The sequence below is a fragment of the Aythya marila genome (genome assembly GCF_965140915.1).
Source record: "Aythya marila genome assembly, chromosome: 5".
Classification (NCBI taxonomy): Eukaryota; Metazoa; Chordata; class Aves; order Anseriformes; family Anatidae; genus Aythya; species Aythya marila.
Window position 1 is genome coordinate 13,210,334 of NC_139046.1, and position 22,702 is coordinate 13,233,035.

Genomic DNA, 22,702 nt, shown 5'->3' on the forward strand with positions numbered 1-22,702 from the left:
GTTTGCATATAAGGCTGTACCTATCATCTGAGTTAACAAAATACATGCCCAAATGCCATCCAGTTCCAAATTTATTAGCCTTTGTGTTCATCCGCAACATAAATGAAAACCTGAGTATAATGAATGTATATCAGCATTAAGTTTCTATAGATTAGATGCATGACAGACTGCAGTGGTTCTGAAAGTCTATTGCGGCAATGGTCATTGAGCTAAGGAAAATTTACATGACCGACCATTATAATCGATCCAGTCTGTATTTTAGATAGTCCCTAAATACATATCAATGTAACAAATGGAAATAGCTGTACTGTACAGGCCAATAAGTTGTGCTTCAAGAGGATCGTAAATACATATTGGTGCATAGACTGCTGAAAATGAACCTGGTTTATTTAAACCAGGAGTTTGGAGTGTGTTTAAAAAATATTGTATTCTTCTAATTACAGATTCCATTAGGATACTTAAAGTTATTCGTTAGGCAGAAGACTTCTTAATGAGGAAAATCCTGTCACACATATGGTCAGTACTGTGGTTATATATGGTGAATGGTCAGGCAAAAGGGAAGCTAAAAGAAGCATTCACAATCATTTCTCTCCTGCAGAACGAGGATTTGTCAGCTGAGGGGTTTCTTGTGTCTCTCTTCCTTTTGTGGGAAGGTGTCTAGAGCATCAGTAACACGTGCACCATCTGAAACTTTCCACTAGCCTTCTCTGTAGCACTGAGCAGAGTAATGGAGATTTTGGCACCAGTTATACACACTTAATCAGGTTGTTAGTAGATGCCATGGGCTCTTTACATTGTTAATGCTAGTTATATTAAACAGATGTTATACTGTCAGAAGATACTGATTGCTGATATTGATCACAAATAATGTTAACTGGTATCGTTTACAGACTTTCATGGACTGTGGTGGGAGCTGGCTGTGTTCAATGAGAGGGATTCAGTCACCTCAATCCAGGTGTGTGTTAGCATTTTGGATGCCTTGGGTATCTAAAACATCTTCAAGGGACCAGCAGGACCTTCAGGAGACCTTTTTATTCTGGAGTGGCAACTAGAAGCCAGTAGGGAAAACTTTCATCCACCTCAGTTGCTGTTAGGCACCGGTGTTTGGCAACTGAATCCTGTTTGACATCTGGAGTCCTCCTACTCCTCCCCATGGCTCTGAGTGGGTGACAGAAATGTTCAAAGGGACTCTGAAAACATTTTTACAGTGAAGGAGCACCTTTCCTTTCCAGCATTCCCTCAGCCACTGCTGTTCATTCCCTTGCACTGAAAGAGGAGAAAAAGGAGTTTCCTGCAACAAAAGGTAGCAAACAGTTCTGTGACTATCACAAGCATTTCTCTCTGCATGGGAAGGGGAAAGTTGCAGTCAGGGGTTATCATGAGTCATGTGAACCTAAAGGAAGGGTGAAGTTCGAAGATCTTATTCTCTGTTGTCTAATCATGGACAGAAAAAGGAAACATCGGATGGAGGGACAGTGCTTCCCAATGAGACTGGTAGTATTTTGCCTCTACTATGCACAGGTGCAGAGCAAGACAGACAGCCCCCGAGTCTGAGTTTTTCTTGATTTGTCACAGTTCTAATTCCTTAACACAAGTCAAGTTCTGTTTGCAGAGATGAGCTTTTAGGCTTAAATGCACATTTAAAATTCAAGAGTTTCTTTTTTTTTTTTTTTTTTTCCTTTTAAATTTTTTTTTCAAAGTCAGGGAATTAAGAGTATTTCTAGATATTATTTTCTGTTTGTCCGAATTATCCACCATAATTAAATAGACAGGATACTTCACCTTCCTTCCCTAAAAACAATGTGCTTTAGCATGCAGTTCTTCCTGCAAAGAGTTAATTGAAGCAAATAAAGTTCTTAAATTGTTAATAATCCTCACAATTTGATCTTGTTCTCTTTCCCCCTCAAGCAGTAAGAGGATAAGTGCGAGTGATAGCCAGATTTATAAATTATTTCTTGTGAGCTGAATGCTTTAAAAGGGAATATAAAAATCTGCTATGTGTCAGGCGATCCATGGAGGCATTAGCAAGCGTGGCTGATTCTCAGTCCCCTGAAAGCAGGAGTGATAATTTGTAAATCTAGGAACTGTACGTGGAGAATGGTAATTTGTCATTAGTAAGATTAACATGATCAAGGGAATAGAATAGATTATTTACATATAAAATACAGAAGATCATTGATGCAGCAGTGATGAATAAATACATTTTGATAAAATTAAATCAATATTTTTAGGAATCAATACCATAGTTTTTAGCTGTCACATAACACTGTAGCTTATCTTTTATGTTTTATGTTTTATGAAAATGTATTGGCTATTTGAGAATGGTTATATATATATATATGTGTGTGTGTGTATATATATATATATATATATATATATATATTTTTTTTTTTTTTTCCTGGGCTTTGTTTAATCTACTTGTGGAGCAATTCTTTTGAAACCCCATACATTTAGCCACAGATTACTTTTCTTAGTTCCTTTAGAATGAAATACCACTTAAGATATAGAGTATCTGAACACTCATATACTATTTAAAGGGACATGACATTTTTATTATTTCAGTTTTATATTCTAGCTATTTTTTTTTTTTTGTTCAAATAGATTTGCCTTCTTGCAGAGAAACTATTACAAATAATTTAATACATTTTGATCATGCTTTCATTGCTGACTGAATTGCATTTGCTGCCATGGTTCATTTACTTATACAAACTGTGCTCACACTGTTGTTCAAAAATTCAACATTATCAGGTGAAAAAAAATGTATGAAGATAGGAAGACATCATCCTGACCACTAAGTAATGCAGAATTAAATACCAATTGGCAAGTTCTTAACTCTGACTTTCAAATACACCATTTGCATTGATTTGTAACTACTTCCAATAAGTGATTATGATCTTTTAAAAACAAATAAATAAATATTTCTGAAAGCTTCAGTAAACTATGCTATCATAGAGTTTAACGAATTTAATGCAAATTACTCAAGGAATATTGCTCAAAGCAAGTGCTATCCAAGGCAGTGACTTTTGTGGGTGACTGAGCACTGAAGCAAATCTATGAGGTTTGCTAATGTAGACACTGATTATTTGCAAGAAGATTCCTTTGCCGCAGATGTTCTTGACAAAAGCAGTCCTTCCTTGATCTTGCTGATGTGAATATGTGCAATGCTACACATGTGTAGACACAAGGATTTCAGTGGGATTGTTCATGTGCATAAAATTACTTGTGTGCCTGCATGTCCAAGGCTCACGGCACTGGAGAGACTTAATCATTAAAAGGTGGAATGTAGGCATTTTTGTTATATTTTGTTATACTGTGAAAAATCACAAGTCAGCTTTAGTTACAGGATTACTCTTCTCACAGAACAGGATATCCAAGAAAATAAAACAAACCAGAAGACAACATTGTTCTGTAGTAATATAAGCTTTGAACATTCTCTGCCGTAGGTTGCTCAGACTTCCATTGACATCATGAGGGGGCTGTGTTTAGGTGAATAATTTTTTTGGCAAGGGCAAACAAATGAATAAATGCTCAAGGGATAGCTAAGCTAGAAGAAGATGCAGCCAGAATTCCATGATTCTTGCATGTAAGGTTATGATTTTAGACACAACCAGAATATTTCACTCAGTTATGTTTTCGCTTGTAATCAGAATTGATTCACAAATGCATTAATCTGCTGTAAGCACCCATTTGCTGTCCAGACTGTTGGCCACGTAAAGCTCAAAATGGGTCCTTTTGTATTAATATCTAAAAATAAATTAAAGGGAAATTGATGGATGGATGCAGAGAAAGACATAAATAATAAGGAGGTGTTTGAATAACCACCCCACAGAACAAAGCTCAATAGAGAAAGTGTCAATAACAATGGTAATTTTCTATTACCGGCTTTATCATTTTGATAGTGGAATCTTGACCATAAGGAGATACCTCATATCCCATAAGGAGATATTTCATATCATATTACAAAATGGACCTTTAAGTCTTCAGTAAATAGATAGACAAGTAACTCCATAGAAACTGCAGATATTTCCCGAGTTTCAGATTTATGATTTACAATAATTTGGATTACAAAGACTGCAGATTTCCTTACCAGGAAAGAATGAATGAATTCATGCTCTGCTGTTTCCTCTTCACCTTGAAATCTTGATGAAGATTTTTCATTTTCAGAGAAAACTACTGTTTTGTGAATGATGTGTGCTTGGTACCAGAGGTTTTTATTTATTGCTCCTAAACTAAGGCAGGAATTTAGTAGTGCTGTTACTCCAAACTGACAATATAATCAACATAGAAAATTAAATCTTCCCACTAGTTTTATAAGGGAGCATTTGGGAACCTGTTTGCACAAATTACATACTTAGTAGAGAGGCCTAATATTACTCAGATTCAATTTAGACTTTAAGTGTCTTTGAAATGTTCAAGATTGATTTTCACCCTGAAATGAACTTTCCTACAAAATTCCTAACAGGAAGTATTGCAATCTAACTTACACTGATAAAGATCTGTGGTAACCCTTCAAGTAAGTGTCTCAAATGAATAATTTCCCAAGCTAAAGAGTTCCATTTAATAGAATATTTATTGTGTGTTAATTAAAGATTATTAAAATCTTATTTTGGGAGAACTTTAATAACTCTGTGAGAACTGTATAGATAAACAGAGAAGATACATGTCTTTTGCTTTCTTGTTAAACCTCAATAAATATTGGTAATAATTTAATACATGCTTTGAAGTTTGACTTTATACTAATTGAGTTTGCACGCTGGAGAAACAAAGGTATTAAAATAGTGCAATTTTCACTTTAGGCCAGTCTCATAACTCAAAATTCTTTCTTTATAGATGACAGTTGCTCAAGTTCTCTCAACTGAGTCAGATTTTCAACATCAACAGGATGAGGGGGAATGGGCTAAAGTTGTGCCAGGGGAGGTTTAGGTTGGATATTAGGAAAAACTTTACTGAGAGGGTTTTTAGGCATTGGAATGGGCTGCCCAGGGGAAGTGGTTGAGTCACCATCCCTTGAGGTCTTTAAAAGATGTTTAGATGTAGAGCTTAGTGATATGGTTTAGTGGAGGACTGGTTAGTATTAGGTCAGAGGTTAGACCAGGTGATCTTGAAGGTCCCCCAACTGAGATGATTCTGTGATTCCGTGATCAATGTTAGAGGTACAATAATGCACAAAAACACTCATTTCGTATACATCTTTTGGCCATAAACAAAAACTGTAAGCAAGAAAAAAAGATGTCCATAAACAAAAATTCTGGACAAGAAAAGTGATGGGAGCAACTGTATTATGAGTAGCTCCACAGGCTGTTGCAGGCAAATAGGTTCACAAATTATTTCACAATTAAATACAATTAAAAAAAAAAAGTGACTTTTATATATTTGTATGAAAATCCTATAAACCATTTCCAAATAACATTGCTAATTGTTTTGTAGCTGATGGTTAAAGCATACACTAATTACTTTGGTATCTCCCCAAGTGGAGTGGTGGTTTTTAGCTGACTTGGTCTAAATTTTTTGGAATTGTGAGTTCAGGAAGAATTTCAGGGGTTCATCTTTTATCCTGAAAATAAATTAGCAAATTGTTTGAGATCTTGAAAATGATTAAAAACTATACTCCACTTCCTCTGCTTCTGGCTAATGCTGGGAAACCCACACCACAAATTCGTGGAGACAAATTTACTGTTTTTAAGTACCCTCCATCCAAAGGAAAAAAAAAAAAAGTGAAAATAATTACTTCAAAAGCAAAACTTATAATAAAAAATTACAATGAAAAAAGTAGATTAATGTATTCCCCCATTTTGCTAAATTATCCGCACAGATTGTTTGGATGGATTTATTTACAAACGGCAAAATCTCGACAAATTCTGGCTGGGGTTAAGTGTGGAATTTAGCTGAGTTTTTCCACAAGTTGTGTTCTTTGCAGCCATCTAACTTCGGCAGGCAGAAAAAAATAAACCACTTTTTTTTTTTCTTTTTTTTTTTCTTTTTTCTTTTTTTTTTTTTTTCTGTGCATGCAGTGCAGAAACTATAGAGGTAAAGGTAATAAATGCATTATGTTTTTAATAATCCATGAAAAGAAGATTCCTTAGTGTCACACTGGCAGAGACAATGTTGTTTATGCATTTCTAATAGAGGCTGTCTATAGCCCTTTCTTCCTCCTTATTCATTTTTTTAACCAGTTTTTCTCCTTAAAGTCAATCTGATGTTATTAGTTAAAGAGAGTATCAAAAGTCATAGAAGAAGAAGAAAGATATAAACATGATTGCGTTATTTTTGACTACTGTGTTATTGATACTTGTCACAGCTTTTTTTGGCCCTGTAAAGGAAGCTTGGCTCTGCTTTGGTTCTGATGGATCATCTGCCCTTTTCTACCAGGGTATGTCCAGCTGATATAGATTGATTAGGGAACTGTAAGAGCTTCCTCTGCAAGTCTGGGTGAGAGTGGGAGGGTTCGGGCAGAATTAAATTGGGGAAGAGTGATTAGTAGACACGTGAATTCCTTTACAGGAAGGTCTTACAGGAAGGAGGTGATGCTAGAACAGAGAACTCAAACAGGAAAATCAGGTTTGAGGTAGAGCTCAGATTTGCTGTGTTTTAAGATGTATCTATATTAAAGTCTGTTGTATAGTAAAAGCTATACAGTCTGGTACCAGAAGAAATTTGGTGCTGTGACAGGGTTCTATGTAGCCAGATCAGCATAAACTAGCTTGGGGTAAATTTATTGAGTATTTCAGCTTCTGTGACCAGAGTGCTTTTGATATGTGAGGCAGCCTGAGTGTCTCTACACTCCAACTGTAATTGTAGGAATATAGGCCAGTTTATTTTAGGGATGCTGGAGAGTGTCTGTGCCCCTAGTTTAGTGCACCTGAAAGGAATGTGATATGTTGTAGATTATTATCATTTTGTTGAATTTAATTTTGCAGAAGATCCTTTAGCCAAGAAGGGATGAATTTTAGCATGCTGTGGTTGGAAGGCATGTTGTGGTCATTGCAGGTGACCAGCTCTAGGCCATGCCATGTAGAAGTGCATTGGAGCGGTCAGATTGGTATCTTTGTGCATTGCATTTGACCAAATCATGGGTAGACTCCATGGGGATAAGGCCTCATATCACTAGCTGTGATGCAGCAAATGAGTCTCTCAGCACCAAGAAGCATACACTGTAAATGTACTCTAAGCAAAGGTATATTAGTCTACTGCATCTTTTAGAAAAAATGAGCCTCAGGCTCAAGTAAGTCTTGTGGTGTGGACAGACTATGGTGCTCTGCATCCTTGGGAGAGGTAAATACTCCCTCTGCCCGAAGGCACATCCACACCCTTCCCTTTGCTCTGCTTCCAGGACTACTGTCTTTCCCTGTAGGCATTGTGCTAAGACCCCACAGACTAACCTCACTTCACAGTTAAGCAAACATAGACTCCTGTGAGTCTTGAACTCTGTAGGAAGCAAAATTGGCTTATAGAGAATCATGTGAAACTTTTTTCTGGCTTCAGAGGAAGATGGAATTTTGCTTTCTGTTTTGTATTATAACAGACTCAAAATCTCAAATCAAGGCACCATCAAACCTACTGAGTTCCACCTGGCTCATGTCAAATCCATGTAATACCCCAAGTTTTATATAGTTTAGGAGAAAAAAAAAATAAAAATCAAATCAGAATGACTTGAAAGGCTGAACTTCAGTGAACTTTAGGACAAACTGGAGCTGAGCTGCAAACTTCTGTGAAATCTGACACCAAATGGATTCTGCCCAGCTTCTTTTGTGGTTCATGAATTTTGAAAAGATCCACAATATTGCCAGTTTTTACCATTTTATCATTAAACTTGCCCTAACCAGTGTTTTCTTTAAAGCCTCCATTCTTGAAATGAAGTGACCATGAGAAAATGTTGTCTTTCATTTAAGAGAGCAGGAGTTTCTAGTCCCTGTGGTTGCGGTGAAAAGTTTGAAAATGTGCCCAAGTGCACCAACATCTCAAAACTGAGATGATTCTGGAGATTCCAGAATGCATTTTATTCAAAACTCATAATTTTAGGGTCTTAGGTGAGTTTTTTGAGCACAAGATCTATCCCACTATCTGAAATTCTACATTTTAGCCAGAGGACATTATGTGGTGTGCATGTGTGTGTATGTGTCCCTTCTTGGTATGGTGCTTCAAAAGGTAACCTCAAAACAAAGCAGTAGATTTGGGTATTGGTAAGTTTGGCTCCAGATCTGACAGCTGTGGCAATTTCACTCTGCTGAAACCCTACATCCCCGTGTGCCTAGGTTTTGTGTAACCCAATTTTTGTGAGCCCCAATCCAAAAAACTGTGTAAATCTTGTAAATCAGACCCACTGTCAGTACTCTAATTCCTTATAACCCCCAAGTTTATCTTAACAGTACTGTTTTCCTTTGAAGGATATAGGTAATTCACTTCTCTTTAACAATGTACAGATGGTTTCTGGAAAAACAAAACAAAACAAAACAAACAAACAAACAAACAAAAAAAAAAAAAACAACAAAAAAACACACCATTTGTTCCTTCAAATAAATAACTTGAATAGGCTTACTTGGTGTGCCTGTGTAGGGCAGTGTATTATGATTTTAGTTTACTGGTTAATCATGTCATTCTTTTTGGCTTGTACCTCCTCTGAATAAGTATTGAAAGCTTTTCTTCTTCAGGCTCAGAAGCTTGTTTGATGCCAAAGCCAGGGAATTTCTTCAGTATCATAGTCTTATAATTTTATATTAAATATGTTTGATGGATCAAAAATCTACCAGAATGGAGAACACATCTTTCCTGAATTTTGCTCATTGTAATCGATTCTGAAAAACCAATAGTAAATGTTTAGGTCAACAAAAATGATAGCCACCAATAGAGAATATGTTGGAAAATCAATAGCAAAAACAAATATTGGTTGGGACCATTAGTCATGTTTTCATGTTATGTAATTTCAGAAACTGATAATGTTAATAGATGTGAATTAGCTGTCTTGTCTAAATTAAGCCAAAGTAGTTATCAGAACTAAGGACCTTGTAAGTGTTGTACAATACAAATCCATTTTATTTAGAAAGCGTAAAACTATGATAATGTTATGGAACAAGATCTCCTTGTGCTTACAAAGATGGCACTCATTGTTTCAAGAGGTATACAATGTATGTAGTATTGCCATAGGTAATAGCGACCCTTCTTAATTTCAAATTGTATAAGAATATATATTTTCTGGAGGTTTATTTTAAGATCCTAATAGGGATAAGTAAACTGCAGCTTAGATGAAAAAAATAAAATAAATCAGGTACATAGCCATGTAGTAATGATACCTCAGATTTAAACTAGTCTAATAAGTGTAGACTTTGGTAACAGTCCCATGCAAATGTTGCTTCAACTGGCAAACAGGTTTTGGAGGCATATCTCAAAGCCTACAATGCAAAGACATCCTTGAAAATCTAAAAATGAGTAAATTGAAGCTTCCTGAGATAGAAGATCATTTTTCCCACTATATGCCTGTAGCTGGAAATAATTGAGCAATCAAGCTGGAAATGTGAAGTACAAATTACTTGGGTATATAAACAGTGATTTATAGGGCAGTCATATACATTAATTTTCGGAGGTGTATTTCAAGTTCCATTTCTTCAGTGAGAAATGTAGATAATCTGCATTTTGAAAAATCAGGTCAATAACAGTTTACTAAGGACTACTTTGCACATAGCACCTCTTTCTGTATTTAGAAGCTTCTCAATACGAGAAGTCCTTCAACAGAAACGGTAAGTTATCTTTTCTGTATTTACTTTTTTTTTTTTTTATGTCTCTGAAAAAAACACATAGGATATTAAAACATACAGAGAAACAAATGTGCATGTGGTAAATGAGTATATACAGTTAAAATATACATATATACACATGTATATATGTGTATATATGGTTAAAATTGATCTCACTTATTCTCTATAAATCAGAAATAGAGTAATATAAAAAAGATTGTGCAAAAGATTAAATTAAAAGCCTTTTCCTTTTCATACTCAAAAATTTAATCATAAAGTGTGATATAGGTTTAAATGCAAACAAATCATGTTAGGGTTATTAGGTATATGCTTTAGCTAATGTACCTATATTATTTCCTCTTTGGAATATAGTATATGAGGTTTAAAATCTGTATAATGTGTAGATTAAAGACAAATTACATATAGACGAGGTTACATTTAATTACCTGGAATAGCTTTGTATGTTGAGTGAAAAACACAGTTTTCATCAACACCATATTAATTATTGCTGCCGAAAGCTGTAATTGACTACTGTGTTTTTCGGCTCATGAGTCAATGGTGACTAAATGTTTACTTTACTGCTACTAATTGCCTGAAATGCAGCACTTTTTTTTTTTTTTTTTTTTTTTTTTTTTTTTTTTTTTTTCCCCTGGAAAATCTGTGGTCTAAGTTTTGGTCTTGTTTTCATGCATATAACCCCACAATGATTTGCATGTATAGCTGAAAGTGGAGTTTGGATTCAAATTTCCTGGCAAAAATGGTAAGTTAGGAGTACAAACTGTCTTAGCATCCAATATGGAGAAAAAGAAAATGCTGTGTCAGTACTGTCCCACATCTGGCTCCACTCAACCATATTACCCAACTTCAAGCCTGAATTTGTGTTTAGATAAGGATGCATGCAGATTTCATTTGCCCTTGTGCCAGCTGTATTCAAGATCCTTGTGGTAAAGGCACCAACTCATCTCATTCCTATTAATCAGAATACCAAGTGAATATGGGATACATGAAGATGACTGGCACTAGCATCAAAATTTTCTTCCATAGGGATATATTTGGAGACAAGAAAAATGTGAAAATGATCAGAGATGGAGTCTGATGCTACAAATCCACAAGGATTAGACTCTTCTTCACCTTATGAGGTGACAGGACTAAGACCCTCTCACAAGGCCAAGCAGAGACACTGGTATCTAGTGTCAGACTCACTTTCATCCTGTGGAAGACAGAAAAAATATTGCAGGAGGTAGAGTAGAAAGTAAGAGAAAAGAAGTGGCCAACCCATCTGGGGAACCAAACAATTAGATGTTGGACAACAGAAGAGTAACCTCTCTCCCTCTCTCTCTCTCTTCGCCCCTTCTCTCCCTCCAACCTGCCAGTAATTTACTGATGATGACTACTGACCCCATAAGAAATACTGTTAAGTTGCCACCAATGGAGTCCAGGTTGCTCTTACCTTCACATGAATTGGGGGAACATTACTGATTTGCAGTAGCCTTGGGAGCCTTGTCAAGAGGGAAGGTAACTACTTTTAAATCACTCCATTCCACAGGTCTTCTTAGAAACCTCATAGGACTCTACATTTCAGCATTAAGCATTTTAAATATGGAGGGAACCAATCCTAGATTTCAGCAAACTTCTTGATGATATCCCATGATATCCTTGTTTCTAAATTGGAAGGATATGGATTTATTGGATGGACCACTCAGTGGGTAAGGAATTGGCTGGATGGTCGCATTCAAATAATTGTGGTCACTGGCTCAACGTCCATGTGGAGATCAGTAACAAGTAGTTTTCCTCAGAGGCTGGTATTGGGACAGGAACTATTTAACATCTTTGTCACTGACATGGACAGTGGGACTGAGTACCCCCGACAAGTATGCCAAGCTGTGTGGTGCAGTTGACATGCTTTAGGAAAGGGATGCCATCCAGAGGACCCTGGATAGGCTTGAGAAGTGGGCCAGTGTGAACCTCATGAAGTCCAACAAGGCCAAGTGCAAGGTCCTCCATCTGGGCCAGGGCAATTCAAAGCACAAATACAGGCTGGGGGGGAAGTGGGTTGAGAGCAGTCTAAGGAGAGCAGCACATGGGAGTATTGGTTGATGAGAAGCTCGACATGAGCCAGCAATGTGTGCCTGCAGCCCAGAAAGCCAACCGTATCCTGGGCTGCATCAAAAGCAGCGTGGCCAGCAGGGTGAGGGAGGTGATTCTCCCCCTCTACTTGCTCTTGTGAGACACCAGCTGGAGCACTGTGTTCTGCTATGGGGCCCCCAGCACAAGAAGGACATATTAAAATGAGTCCAGACAAGGATGATCAGAGAGCTGGAGCATCTCTGATGAAGATAGGCTGAGGGAGGCTCTTCAAGCATAAAACATAGGCCAAATAAGCATTGTAGATATATTTAAACTATCTCCTCTGTGTAGACCTGTATCAACCTGTTGAAAAGTACATGTATTCTCAGGAGAAGCCAATTTGCCCAGTGCTAACAAAGTGGTCCAGACATAGATTTCATTTCTGTACATGTGAACATAAAGTAGAGAAGGTGTAGAGGACAGAGAGTTTCGTGCTGTTTAGGTAACTATCGCAGTGCTGAGTGCCAATAAGAGAGAATCAAGTAAATCAAACTCATGTTTAAAGAAAACTAAGAGTTTAAATGAAGTGAGGTGTCAGTACACCTTTATGGAGTTTAAACAAATCAGTTTTACTGTGTTTTTGACAAATATGTGTGTACCTGCTGTACATGTAAATAATAAAAATATCTTAGTGTATGTGCTTTCTTATTTGTTAGGTGAATTTAACAATGATTTTTACTTGTCAGAATACATTTTCAGTAATGACTGTTTTCCTGTCTCGAAAACTTAAACTTCTTGTACATGATTTCATTCATATTATCAAGTACTCATTCTTTTTCCCCACTATTTTTAGTGTCTTGTACCATCAAAGTCTTTCTCCTACTAATGGCAACGTGATTTCTTTTCTTGTATCTGTGTACTGCCACTGTGTTCATTTTCTGTTGGAGGAACCAAACTCAGAGACAGATTTTATTCTTCCTTCACATCTCACAATGTTCTCATAATGGTCACTACCATCCTTTTGACACTTTGTTGTTTTTTTGACTATGTATTTTTACAATACTTCCAGAGGAAAATAAAGGATGGCATTATTTTCCTTTTTTTTTTTTTTTTTTTTTTTTTTTTTTGGGTGTTAAATTGCAATACAACTGCACAGTTCCACCTATGATTTAGGATGCAACACAGAAAAATCTCATCTGGCCATATGTCAATTGTTCATGAACATACTTTTCAATGGAATATCTAATACAGGAGGGCTGGATACACTTGGACATACAGGAACCCTCCCAGATATGGTCTCTCACATATGCACACACAGATTTGTTGCTGTTGTCACCTCCAAACGGTGACCACTTATTTTCAGTACATGTAGAACTTTGGTAGTATGTTAAATTAGCCAGTGAAAAATGGCTACTAGAAAACAAGTCTAGCTATCTAGTTGCCGACCTCATGCACGTACACACATACGTATGCTGTTGTCTTACTAGATCTCAGCGTTTTCTAAAGTGTACACTAAAGAAAGAGTAGTTTCAAAAAAGATAGGAAAAAACAGGCAATAATTCAAATCAGGATGTGAAGACTAGGTGAAAAATACATGTTCTGGTGTGTTTAGGTATTAAAGCATTAATTGAGTTTGGATTAAATATGTAGGAAATAGGTATCAAAATACAAGAGGGACATGATTGTCTCAGTTTCCTTAGATATCAGTTCCTTTCATTTGATTGCTCAGCAGAAGTTTAGGTGTTTATGTATGAGTATCAATATTTTGGAACAATGGCTGTCTTTCAGAGAGAGCAGACACAACCTTATTAGTTCAAGATTTTTAAACAGAAACACAATGATGTGACTCCTCATTAGCTCACTATGAGATCTGCTGGCCTTCTCACCTTGCTCCAACTCCATTAGAATGGCAATAAATGGCTTACCATATTGAAAGATGCATTCTCTGCCAAGTAAATTAAATTCTTATAATAAGAGGCAGAGTGGTTCAGTGGTCAAAAAGTAGGGCTGGCAGCCAGAAACTCCTAAATTTTAATCCCTGTGCAACTTATTGAATGACTTCAGGCAAGTTACTTAACCTTTTAGTTTCCACCTCATAAAATTGTGATAATAAAAGTTTTTTTTTTTTCTGAAGAGCAATTAGTTAATGTTCATTCTCTACTCTGGAGAAAAAAATTCAAAGCACCATAGATGTGCTAAGTCCTATTAATTCTTAAATTTAAATCCTATTGAAGACACATTATGATTACCACAGTTAAGTAAACTGTTAAGATTATAAACAGCATATAGTCCAAACAATCATTCAACACTTTTGATTCATATGGTCTGTAAGGGGTCTAACCCCACACTGACCTGAGGGTGACGTGCAACAGGTTGAAAAAACAGCCTGTGCCTTCATGTGGGAATCATCACCATCTCACAACTGCAGCCAGGCTCTTGTACCCTTGCACACAGGTTGTTAGGCTGTAGTACAGTTATTTCGAGAGTCTAAGGGTGCTGCTGCCAGTCAAATGTCCAGATGGCACCTAAATGTGAGACTGCTGTTTATATCTCACATTTTGTTTAGGTTGGACGAGTGCTTGAGGAGGATGAAAAGCAAAAGTTGTTCCTTCCAAGGCTACAAATGCAACTGATGCCCATTTAAGTAGTTCCAGATCTGCTTTGTATAGACAGAAACACAGGAGTAATTTAAGTGTTTTGAGAGAAATATCCACTTCTTCCCAAACCTCTTCTCTGTTGGAGACCAGCCATCACAAACATGGAGGACATGGAGATCTGAAGATCCATAATTTATGGAAGAGGGTGGAATACCAGGCAGATCAAACGTCTAGTGGGGTGGCTGTTGTCAAACGCTCAAGCGTTTAACTGATTGCACTTGTCAAAGAACTGTAGGATAGATCTGAAGGGAGAGTTTGGCCCTTAGTGTTGCTGGTTTTCATCCCACAATTTTGAGAGTGTTCTTTGTGCCTTGTTTACTGCAGAATATGATTAGATTTTAATTTAACAGGCAAGGAATGCATCTTTCATGTGGCAAGTCAGAAGGGCCCCAGAGCTTTATAGTGGGGATGGGGGGATGGGGCTGGCGCTTGTTGTGAAGCAGTGGAGAGTCCTGCTATATTGCTCATCTTAAGATTCTGTGTATAAATAGGTCCCACTAGTCTGGGGCATAATGATTTCAATCACTTGTGCTGTATAAATAAACAGGGCATTGTGAGCTTACTTGTTCAGGAATTGTCCCTGGCTTTAGTTTTGGCCACAGACTCCCAGAGGCCTGCAACCAATCTAAGCTGGAGGATTTAAAGAAACAGTCCGTCTCTGATCCAGAGCCACTGGCAGAGGGAGGGCAAGTGGCTCTGGAGGGGGAAGCAGGAGAGAAGGGATCAAGGATCTTTTTTGGGGTCCTGGTTTCTCCAGCACTGGCGAAGGGGAGCCTGGGAAAGCCTCTGTCTGGCCTGCCATGGGCACAAGACTGGTCTGTGCCGATCGGAAGCAAATGGCTTCTTTGTGGCCTGGCAGGAAGGACATGGGCAGTGTCAGGGGAGGAGACTGCTCCCCCCTGCTGTGGTGTCAGGCACTGGTGCATAAGCAAGGCCTGCTGCGTGCGCTGCTCTCAGCAGCAGTAAGCAGGAAACCACCCTCTGAGAGAGGCAAACCAAGGGGTAGACTGTAGAAGCCACTGCTGTCTTGATAGGCACTGATGGACTGCAGACTGTGTACATTCATCCTATGTTAGGTTTACTTCCATGGACCCCTTCTTCACTGCAAACTACACAGCCAAGTTCCCCTCTCAGGCTTTCGGCCCAAGCAGCCTGGCCTGGTGGTAACCAGTGGTTAGGTCTTGTGAACTGTCTCTATGGTCTTTCATTACAAGCAAGGCCTGACTTAGGAAACCACTTCCAAAAAGCAGTGCTTTACTTGCTGACAGTAAATCTGCTTGCAGGTTTTTGCTGTGATTGACAATGTGCTTTTATTTTCTTACATGGTGCTGAAGGTGTGCAATTTACTTAGTGGATCCTGCCACCCGTATAAGCAGTATATTTTTTGGAGAGGAACTGTGGCACTACACACATATTTAGAGACAGTGTAGAGGACAGAGACACAAAACTGTCATACATTTTCCAGTTCTTTCTTACATTCTTGACTTTTTCTACGTGCAGTCTTTTAGTCTTTAATTCCCACAGCCTTAGCCTTTTATATGTTTGTCCAACACCTTGACTATCATCTTCCTGCATTAGACAGAGTCCTCCCTGTTTTTCTGTGTAAGATGTTTTCTGCAGCATAAAGAATGAAGAGGAACCACTAGAATATGCAACTCTAATACTTACACGTCTTCCAATCCTTACTCCTCAAGGTTGCATGTAGTTTTTTTTTTTTCTGGGATGATACCACAGCTCTATTGAAATCATTGACTCTATGATGATTTGGAAAATGAGGTAAAGTGCACCCTCAGTGAATATGCAGAGGTCACAAAACTGTGTGGGGTGGCTGGCTTACCAGGGAGTCATGCAGCCGTCCAAAGGGACCTTGACAGGCTAGAGAGGTGACAAGAACCTCATGGAGTTCAACAAGGAGAAATGCGGAATCCTGAGCCTGGGGAGGAACAACTCCAGGCACCAGACTTGCTGTAAGCTACCCAGCTGGAAAGCAACTCTGCAGAAAAGGGCCTAGGAGTTGTGATAGACGCAAACTGAACATGAATGAGCCATGTGCCTTTGGTGCTAAGAAGGCTAATGTATTCTTGGCTGCATTAGGCAAAGTATCGCCAGCAGGTCAAGAGTGACTGAGCACTGGATCAGGTCATTTCCCTGAGAGTCTGTGGAGATCCTTGAAGATCTTCAAAAGGCATAATGACGTGCCCCTGGACAACCTGCTCTAGGTGTTTCTGTTTGAGCAGGAGTGTAGAACCAGATAACTTCTGGACAACTTCCACCATTTTGTGATTCTGTGATTTTCTTGCAGTTTGAGGGAGCACTGATCATTTATCAACTCAAGCAAACTTTTATTTCTATATCCACTGGCTTAGGAAGAGTAGATAAATAGCACTCATTTGAGAAAATAAGTAAAAACTGTGCTAGCACCAGTCAGGAAGTTGGAATTGATACCATTTGGTCTATATAGTTATCATGTCTAGCAGACGAAGTTTAATAGCTGACTACAAATATATTAAAAATGTTTCTTCAGCTTCCTGATACAAAAATAAAACTCCTCACAAATGGGTAAAATTTTCTTCATAGTTTCCCCCCCAGATTGTTTTCAGTATCACTAGACTCCTGGAAACCTGAAGAAAAGAACTTACTAAGTGAAAAGAAAATCTTGTAACTAAAGATTTCAGGCATATCAGTCTTCAGTTTACCTTCCAAATTTCTTCATAGTTTGTATTGAGAATATCTTCCTTTTTTTTTTTTTTTTTTTTTTTTTTTTTTTTTTTTACACTCAATTTGGGAAATATTACAAGCCATGTATCTCCCTTTGAATTCCTGCCTTGTTCAAGGATTAACCTCTAAGTATTTCATTTGTCTTCGTATATCTTAAGATTTGCTTTTGTACCAACTATTGTTGCATGGAAGGTTAATGAATTATAACTAAAAGGTTGTCATTTGGAAAATTTTGTTTTAAATTATCAAAATTAAAGAAATGGTTTCTTTTTTATGTGTGTATAAAATTATTGCACTTTCCATTTAACAATCTAGCTTTCATTTTCATTATCAGAATCATAAAAATGATTGAAGCGATGGTTTCTTTTTAAAATGCAAAGTGTTTCATGCCATAAGTTCTGAGAAATTAGATTTGCTTTTTTCTATTTGCAGGTACAAAAGGAATTATATCTGTTTCTTTTATTTCATCATTTTTTTATTTTTTTCTAAAACTCAATTTTATTCTACTTTTCAAATGTTTCCTCTGCTGTTTACAAGTGAGGAAGAAAATCACTACAATTATTTTTAGTGAAACAAAGAGAGGGAGTGAGGGAGTGAGGAAGTTCAGATGAAAAGTTATATTTGTAAAGGCAGAATAGAGAAGCAATTCACATTAATTCAAAGCAGAGTCTCTTTATTGGATTATGGGCTGATTGTGTTTACAAATACACTGCCAGGAGGGTTTTAATTTTGGGGCAATTTCATTGTTCATAGATATATATCTATATATAGATATATATCTATGAAATTATGTGGTTATGTGTTTTAAATGAGATACAGCTCCTTACTGCTTAATGTAATATATGCTTCCATTTTATGACATAGTGCAAAAGCAGAGCAATTTTATAACAACTTTAGTTGAAATATCATCATAAATGAAAGATGTAAACAATGTTATGTTTATAGACAGAGTTTAAATTTGAATTCATTGGAACTTGGTGATCTCTTTATTTAACAAGGATGGACTTTATTATGAAAGCACGATCAAGCAGAGTTCTACCCCTTTGATTTCAGGCTTTTCAGCAGTTTTTAAAGGGTAAACAGAAGAGTTTACAACCTCAAGCAGACCAATGTTCCATCTAGCCCAGTATTCTCTGTCCAACTCAATAGTACATGCCAAGGGGAAAAGTGTAAGAAAACAGGTAAATACAGAGTGATTCTTCTCCCAGTCTACCCTTCCTGGTTCTTGGAACCAGCGATTCAATTACTTCTTCAACTGGAGATTGTGACTAGGTTTGTTTTTAAAAATGCACAACTGCACCATCATTTTGAACATTTTATCATTATAGACCTCATAACATCCTACAAAAATTAGTTCCAGTGTTAAATTTATGTGGTTGGTTGTTGACTAGATATCTCCCAATACCCTTCAATTCTTTGTTGAATTTGAGAGGATCTTTTTAAAATCAAATACATTAACAACCTATATACACTGCAATTATGTTCAAGAAGGGAATCATTTTTATAAGTGCTGCTCAGTTTTTTAAAGTAATTTGACAAAATCAAGGTCTTATTAACAACTGGGACAGCACATCCATGCAAAGAAATAAGGCAGTGAAAGTTTATTTACATCTCTGTACATCATTGTGTAGGTAAGATCTGAACATGTAGAGATAAATGCATGAAACAGAGCAGAATATGGCTGGGAAGGGATGGAGACTGAACAGAGGATGGACTCCGGCTTTCTATTCTAAAGCTGGTTATCTCAATTAAAAGGGAGAAAACACAACTCAAGGAGGACCTAGTAGGTCCACAACTCAAGGAGAGACCTAGTAATCTATAAATAAATAGCTCTAGTCATATTATAGCTGATGCCTTGTGTTGTGTACAGGGTTGAATCACAAACTATCTTGCTGTCTTTTCCCACTCAAAACTTACGGTGTTCATATATCTCTTCCTGTAAATAAAGAAGTAGGTCTGAATTACTGGGAAAGGACTGTGTTATACACTTAGAACTTTCTCTTCTATTTGTAGGTAGCATTTTCCTGGACAAAGTAGAAAAAAATATCCTGTGCCTTGATTCTCTACTTGTAATCTGAGTTAATGATGTGTGTCTTCCTGGTATTTTGATGCTTTTGTTACTTGTATAAAAGGAAAGACATTGGCATAATTGCCTTTATCAGCAGGTGGATTTCAGAGGATGGTATTTCAGGAGAAATCAGACCAACAATAGAGAGTTAAAAGAAATTGTAGAATCATAGAAATCATGAATTTCTTCCTGGCATCTAATGTAAACCTCTCATAGCTCAACTTGAGGCCATTTCCTCATGCCCTAAATGATTCTTTGTAACTTATTAAATTTTATCAAATTGTAAATAAATAAATATATATGGAAAATCATAGCATGCAGGAGAAATTTATTTGTTGAGAACAAACAACACTCAACAGGTATTTGATGTGATGATGGAATAGGGCAAAAACCCCTCATGTGAACATATCACTGAAATTGTTTAAATCCATGTGTGGAAAAAAAAACACACCACATTTTCCAAAAAAATGATGAACAGAAACCTTAGGTCTGTTTTTGAGGGGAAATTTTTGAGGGGAAAAAAATTTTTGAGGGGAAAAAAACAGTGAATTCTACATCTATGTTTTCCATGTGAAAACAAGAAACAAGAGGAATACAAGAGGTTCTGTCTAAGCATCAGGAAGCACTTCTTTACTATGCAGTATCTGAGCATTGGAAAAGGCTTCCTGGAGAGGCTCTGGAGACTTTGTCCTTGGAGATCTTCAAAAGCCATCTGGATGTGGTTCTGGATGACCTGCTTTTGCTGTTCGGCTTGAGCAGGGGTGTAGAACCAGATGTTCTCCAGAGGTCCATTCCAACCTCCACCATTCTGTGACTCTATGATTATGTGTGTAACCAGCACGTAGATTAGTTTACGTTCTGTTGTCATTTTTTTTTTTTCATAGACTATGATGAAAAATAAATTAATATTATCTAAGTAATGGGTGTAAAGGTCTTTGTTGTTTGACAGTACTATGGTCTTTGCAAATGTTTTTGGATTATTAATACTATTACTATTATTGTTATTAGGATTGACCTAACCATGACACCTCTTTAACAAGTTAATTTAAATTATTGAATTTTCTGTAAGCACATTTTCAACTTCTTTTAAATGCTTGCTTTGAAAAATGTTTGTGCAGTTTCAGAATCTTTCCTACATTTTCCTCCCACTCCATCCTGGGCACTTTTTGACCTCATAATCTGTCCATGCATGACATCACAATCTGTTGCCATGGAAAGGACCATAATATCAAACAAATAAGATGGCCAAAGGTTGCCTTGCAGAAGAGAGATAGAGATTTCATAGGAAAAATCCATTAATACTTAAATATAGTGCAATGGGAAATATCATACTATCTTTACCCAAATCAGTTACATAATTTTAAAAGGAAGCACTCAAGTAGGTAGAGCTCTTATCTCCTGTCAGAATCCTCTATTTTCAGAGGTAATTGAAGTTTTATAAATATATGATTTTTTTTTAATATATATAAACAAACTACAAACTGTGCATGCTATAATATCCACTGCAATCTACTGAGTGTTCTCTTAGCATGCAGAATGAAATGTGAGAATTTAATATGATACTTTTACGACAATACTGAATTTACCATAGGGGTGACACAGACCCTCTGTAAAATGGTAAGATTTTTGCAAACATAGACTAAATTAATTCAGCTCAAGAATATGTCTGGAGTATTGAGTCAGTTCTAGTCTTCCAGCACTGTACTGCTTCAGAGTAAGTTGTAGGATATGACCAGAAATAAGTCACTCCTGCAGTGTAAAAGGATGAGGAATAATGCACTGAGAGGAGTTGAGCAAAGTCAGATTCTCTGCTCTTTCTGCTGCTGAGGGTATTAGAAAATTTGGGGCAATAATGTGTGCCTCTAGAAGGGCTCACATTTGAACCCCTCACCTGCATCCAATGAATCTTGACACAGCTGCAGCTGTCATTCTGGCTTTCTAAGGCTGTGGTGTAAGTAAAACAGGGAGTAGGGCCATGACAGTTTTTCTGTTCTGGAAATTTGCTGTCCAAGTTAGCTGCTTGTTTTGGTTATGCTTAGAGCGCATCCTGTATGTTTAGCAATTACCCTTTATTATGCCTTTGAAATTAGGCAGTGGTAGGATATAGCAGAAGTAGTGGTGCTTTAATGGTTGAAAAGCTTTTATGGACCATAGGTGTGGCTGTTTGTTTGTGTTTATGTTCCTAATTTGTAGTTTTTAACCTCACAGAAGTACTAGACCTCAATGAGCACTGAGCCATAAAAAGGATTTACTTATCTGTTTGTTGAGGTTCTATATATATATTTAAAAAAAAAAAAAAGTGAAAAAGCACCTTCTCTTTGTTTTTATCACACTTATGGCTACCTTTGAACACCATCAGGTCTGAAAATGGCTGATAGGATTTTCTTCAGGTTTTCAGGGATTTTTTTTTTATTTTTATTTATTTATTTATTTATTTTCTGTTAGAAAAGAATGAGAACACTTCTGCATTAAAGGATCCAAAGAATTTGGGATGCTTGAGGACAAAGTATTAGTACTGAAATACCTTTTTTTTTTTTTTTTTTTTTTTTTTTTTAATATAAAGTAGCATTAAGGAAGCTTGAGTTCATCAAGATTTGGACACTGTACACATTATCCAACTGCCCTCTATATATTATGCAAGCAATCACCTGTATTTTCTTTGTAAAATCTCTCGTGCAGTTGGTGTAACTAGACTCTGCCTGCTGTTGGCAAGGATGAAAAATACATCACTGCATTTATCTCCAAGGTAAATTATTCTCCAGGGAAGCGTGCCTCTGGGGAATATTTTCTTAGGAGACCCATGAACAATGAGAAATTTTCCAGAGGGAATGCCCATGGGGTAAAGTGTACTTCAAAGGGAGAAATCCAAGATGAAATGAGGCTCTTCAAAGGCCAGCTCCACTTCCCCTCTCAACAAGACAAATGACTTCAAAGGGGAACCCACCGAGGTTGTAAATAACTTTTCCTTGTAATACAAAAACCTTATTGAAAGCAAGTTCTCTCAGTAATGTGATATTTTTAAAGAAATCACCCAAAGCCAGGTAAGGTCTCAATTCATCCAATGACCATCAGTACAAAACATTTCTACTCCTTGAGCAAATGTATGACCACCTAGAAGACTTAAGGAGTTGAAATGTGTACTGATCATTTCCTTCTCACTTATATAATGTTTTAGCAGTATTTAACAGTTACAGGACCAATGGCTTAAGGAACCATGAAACCCTAGCAGCAGTATCAGGGACTCTAGGGACAGTTTCTGTCCAGTGCAGTCTATCAAGTTAGCTACAAAACAAAAGTCAGGGAGGGAGTCCTATGCGAAACTCTGTTTTTACATAAGACTTTGCATTTTACTGCAACTAACTATCTGAATGAACTCTTCTAGACTCAGAACTTCATTATAGTGATATCAAAGACAAGTTTTGTTAATGACTGCTAATGATCATTCTCCAGATTGACATCTTATG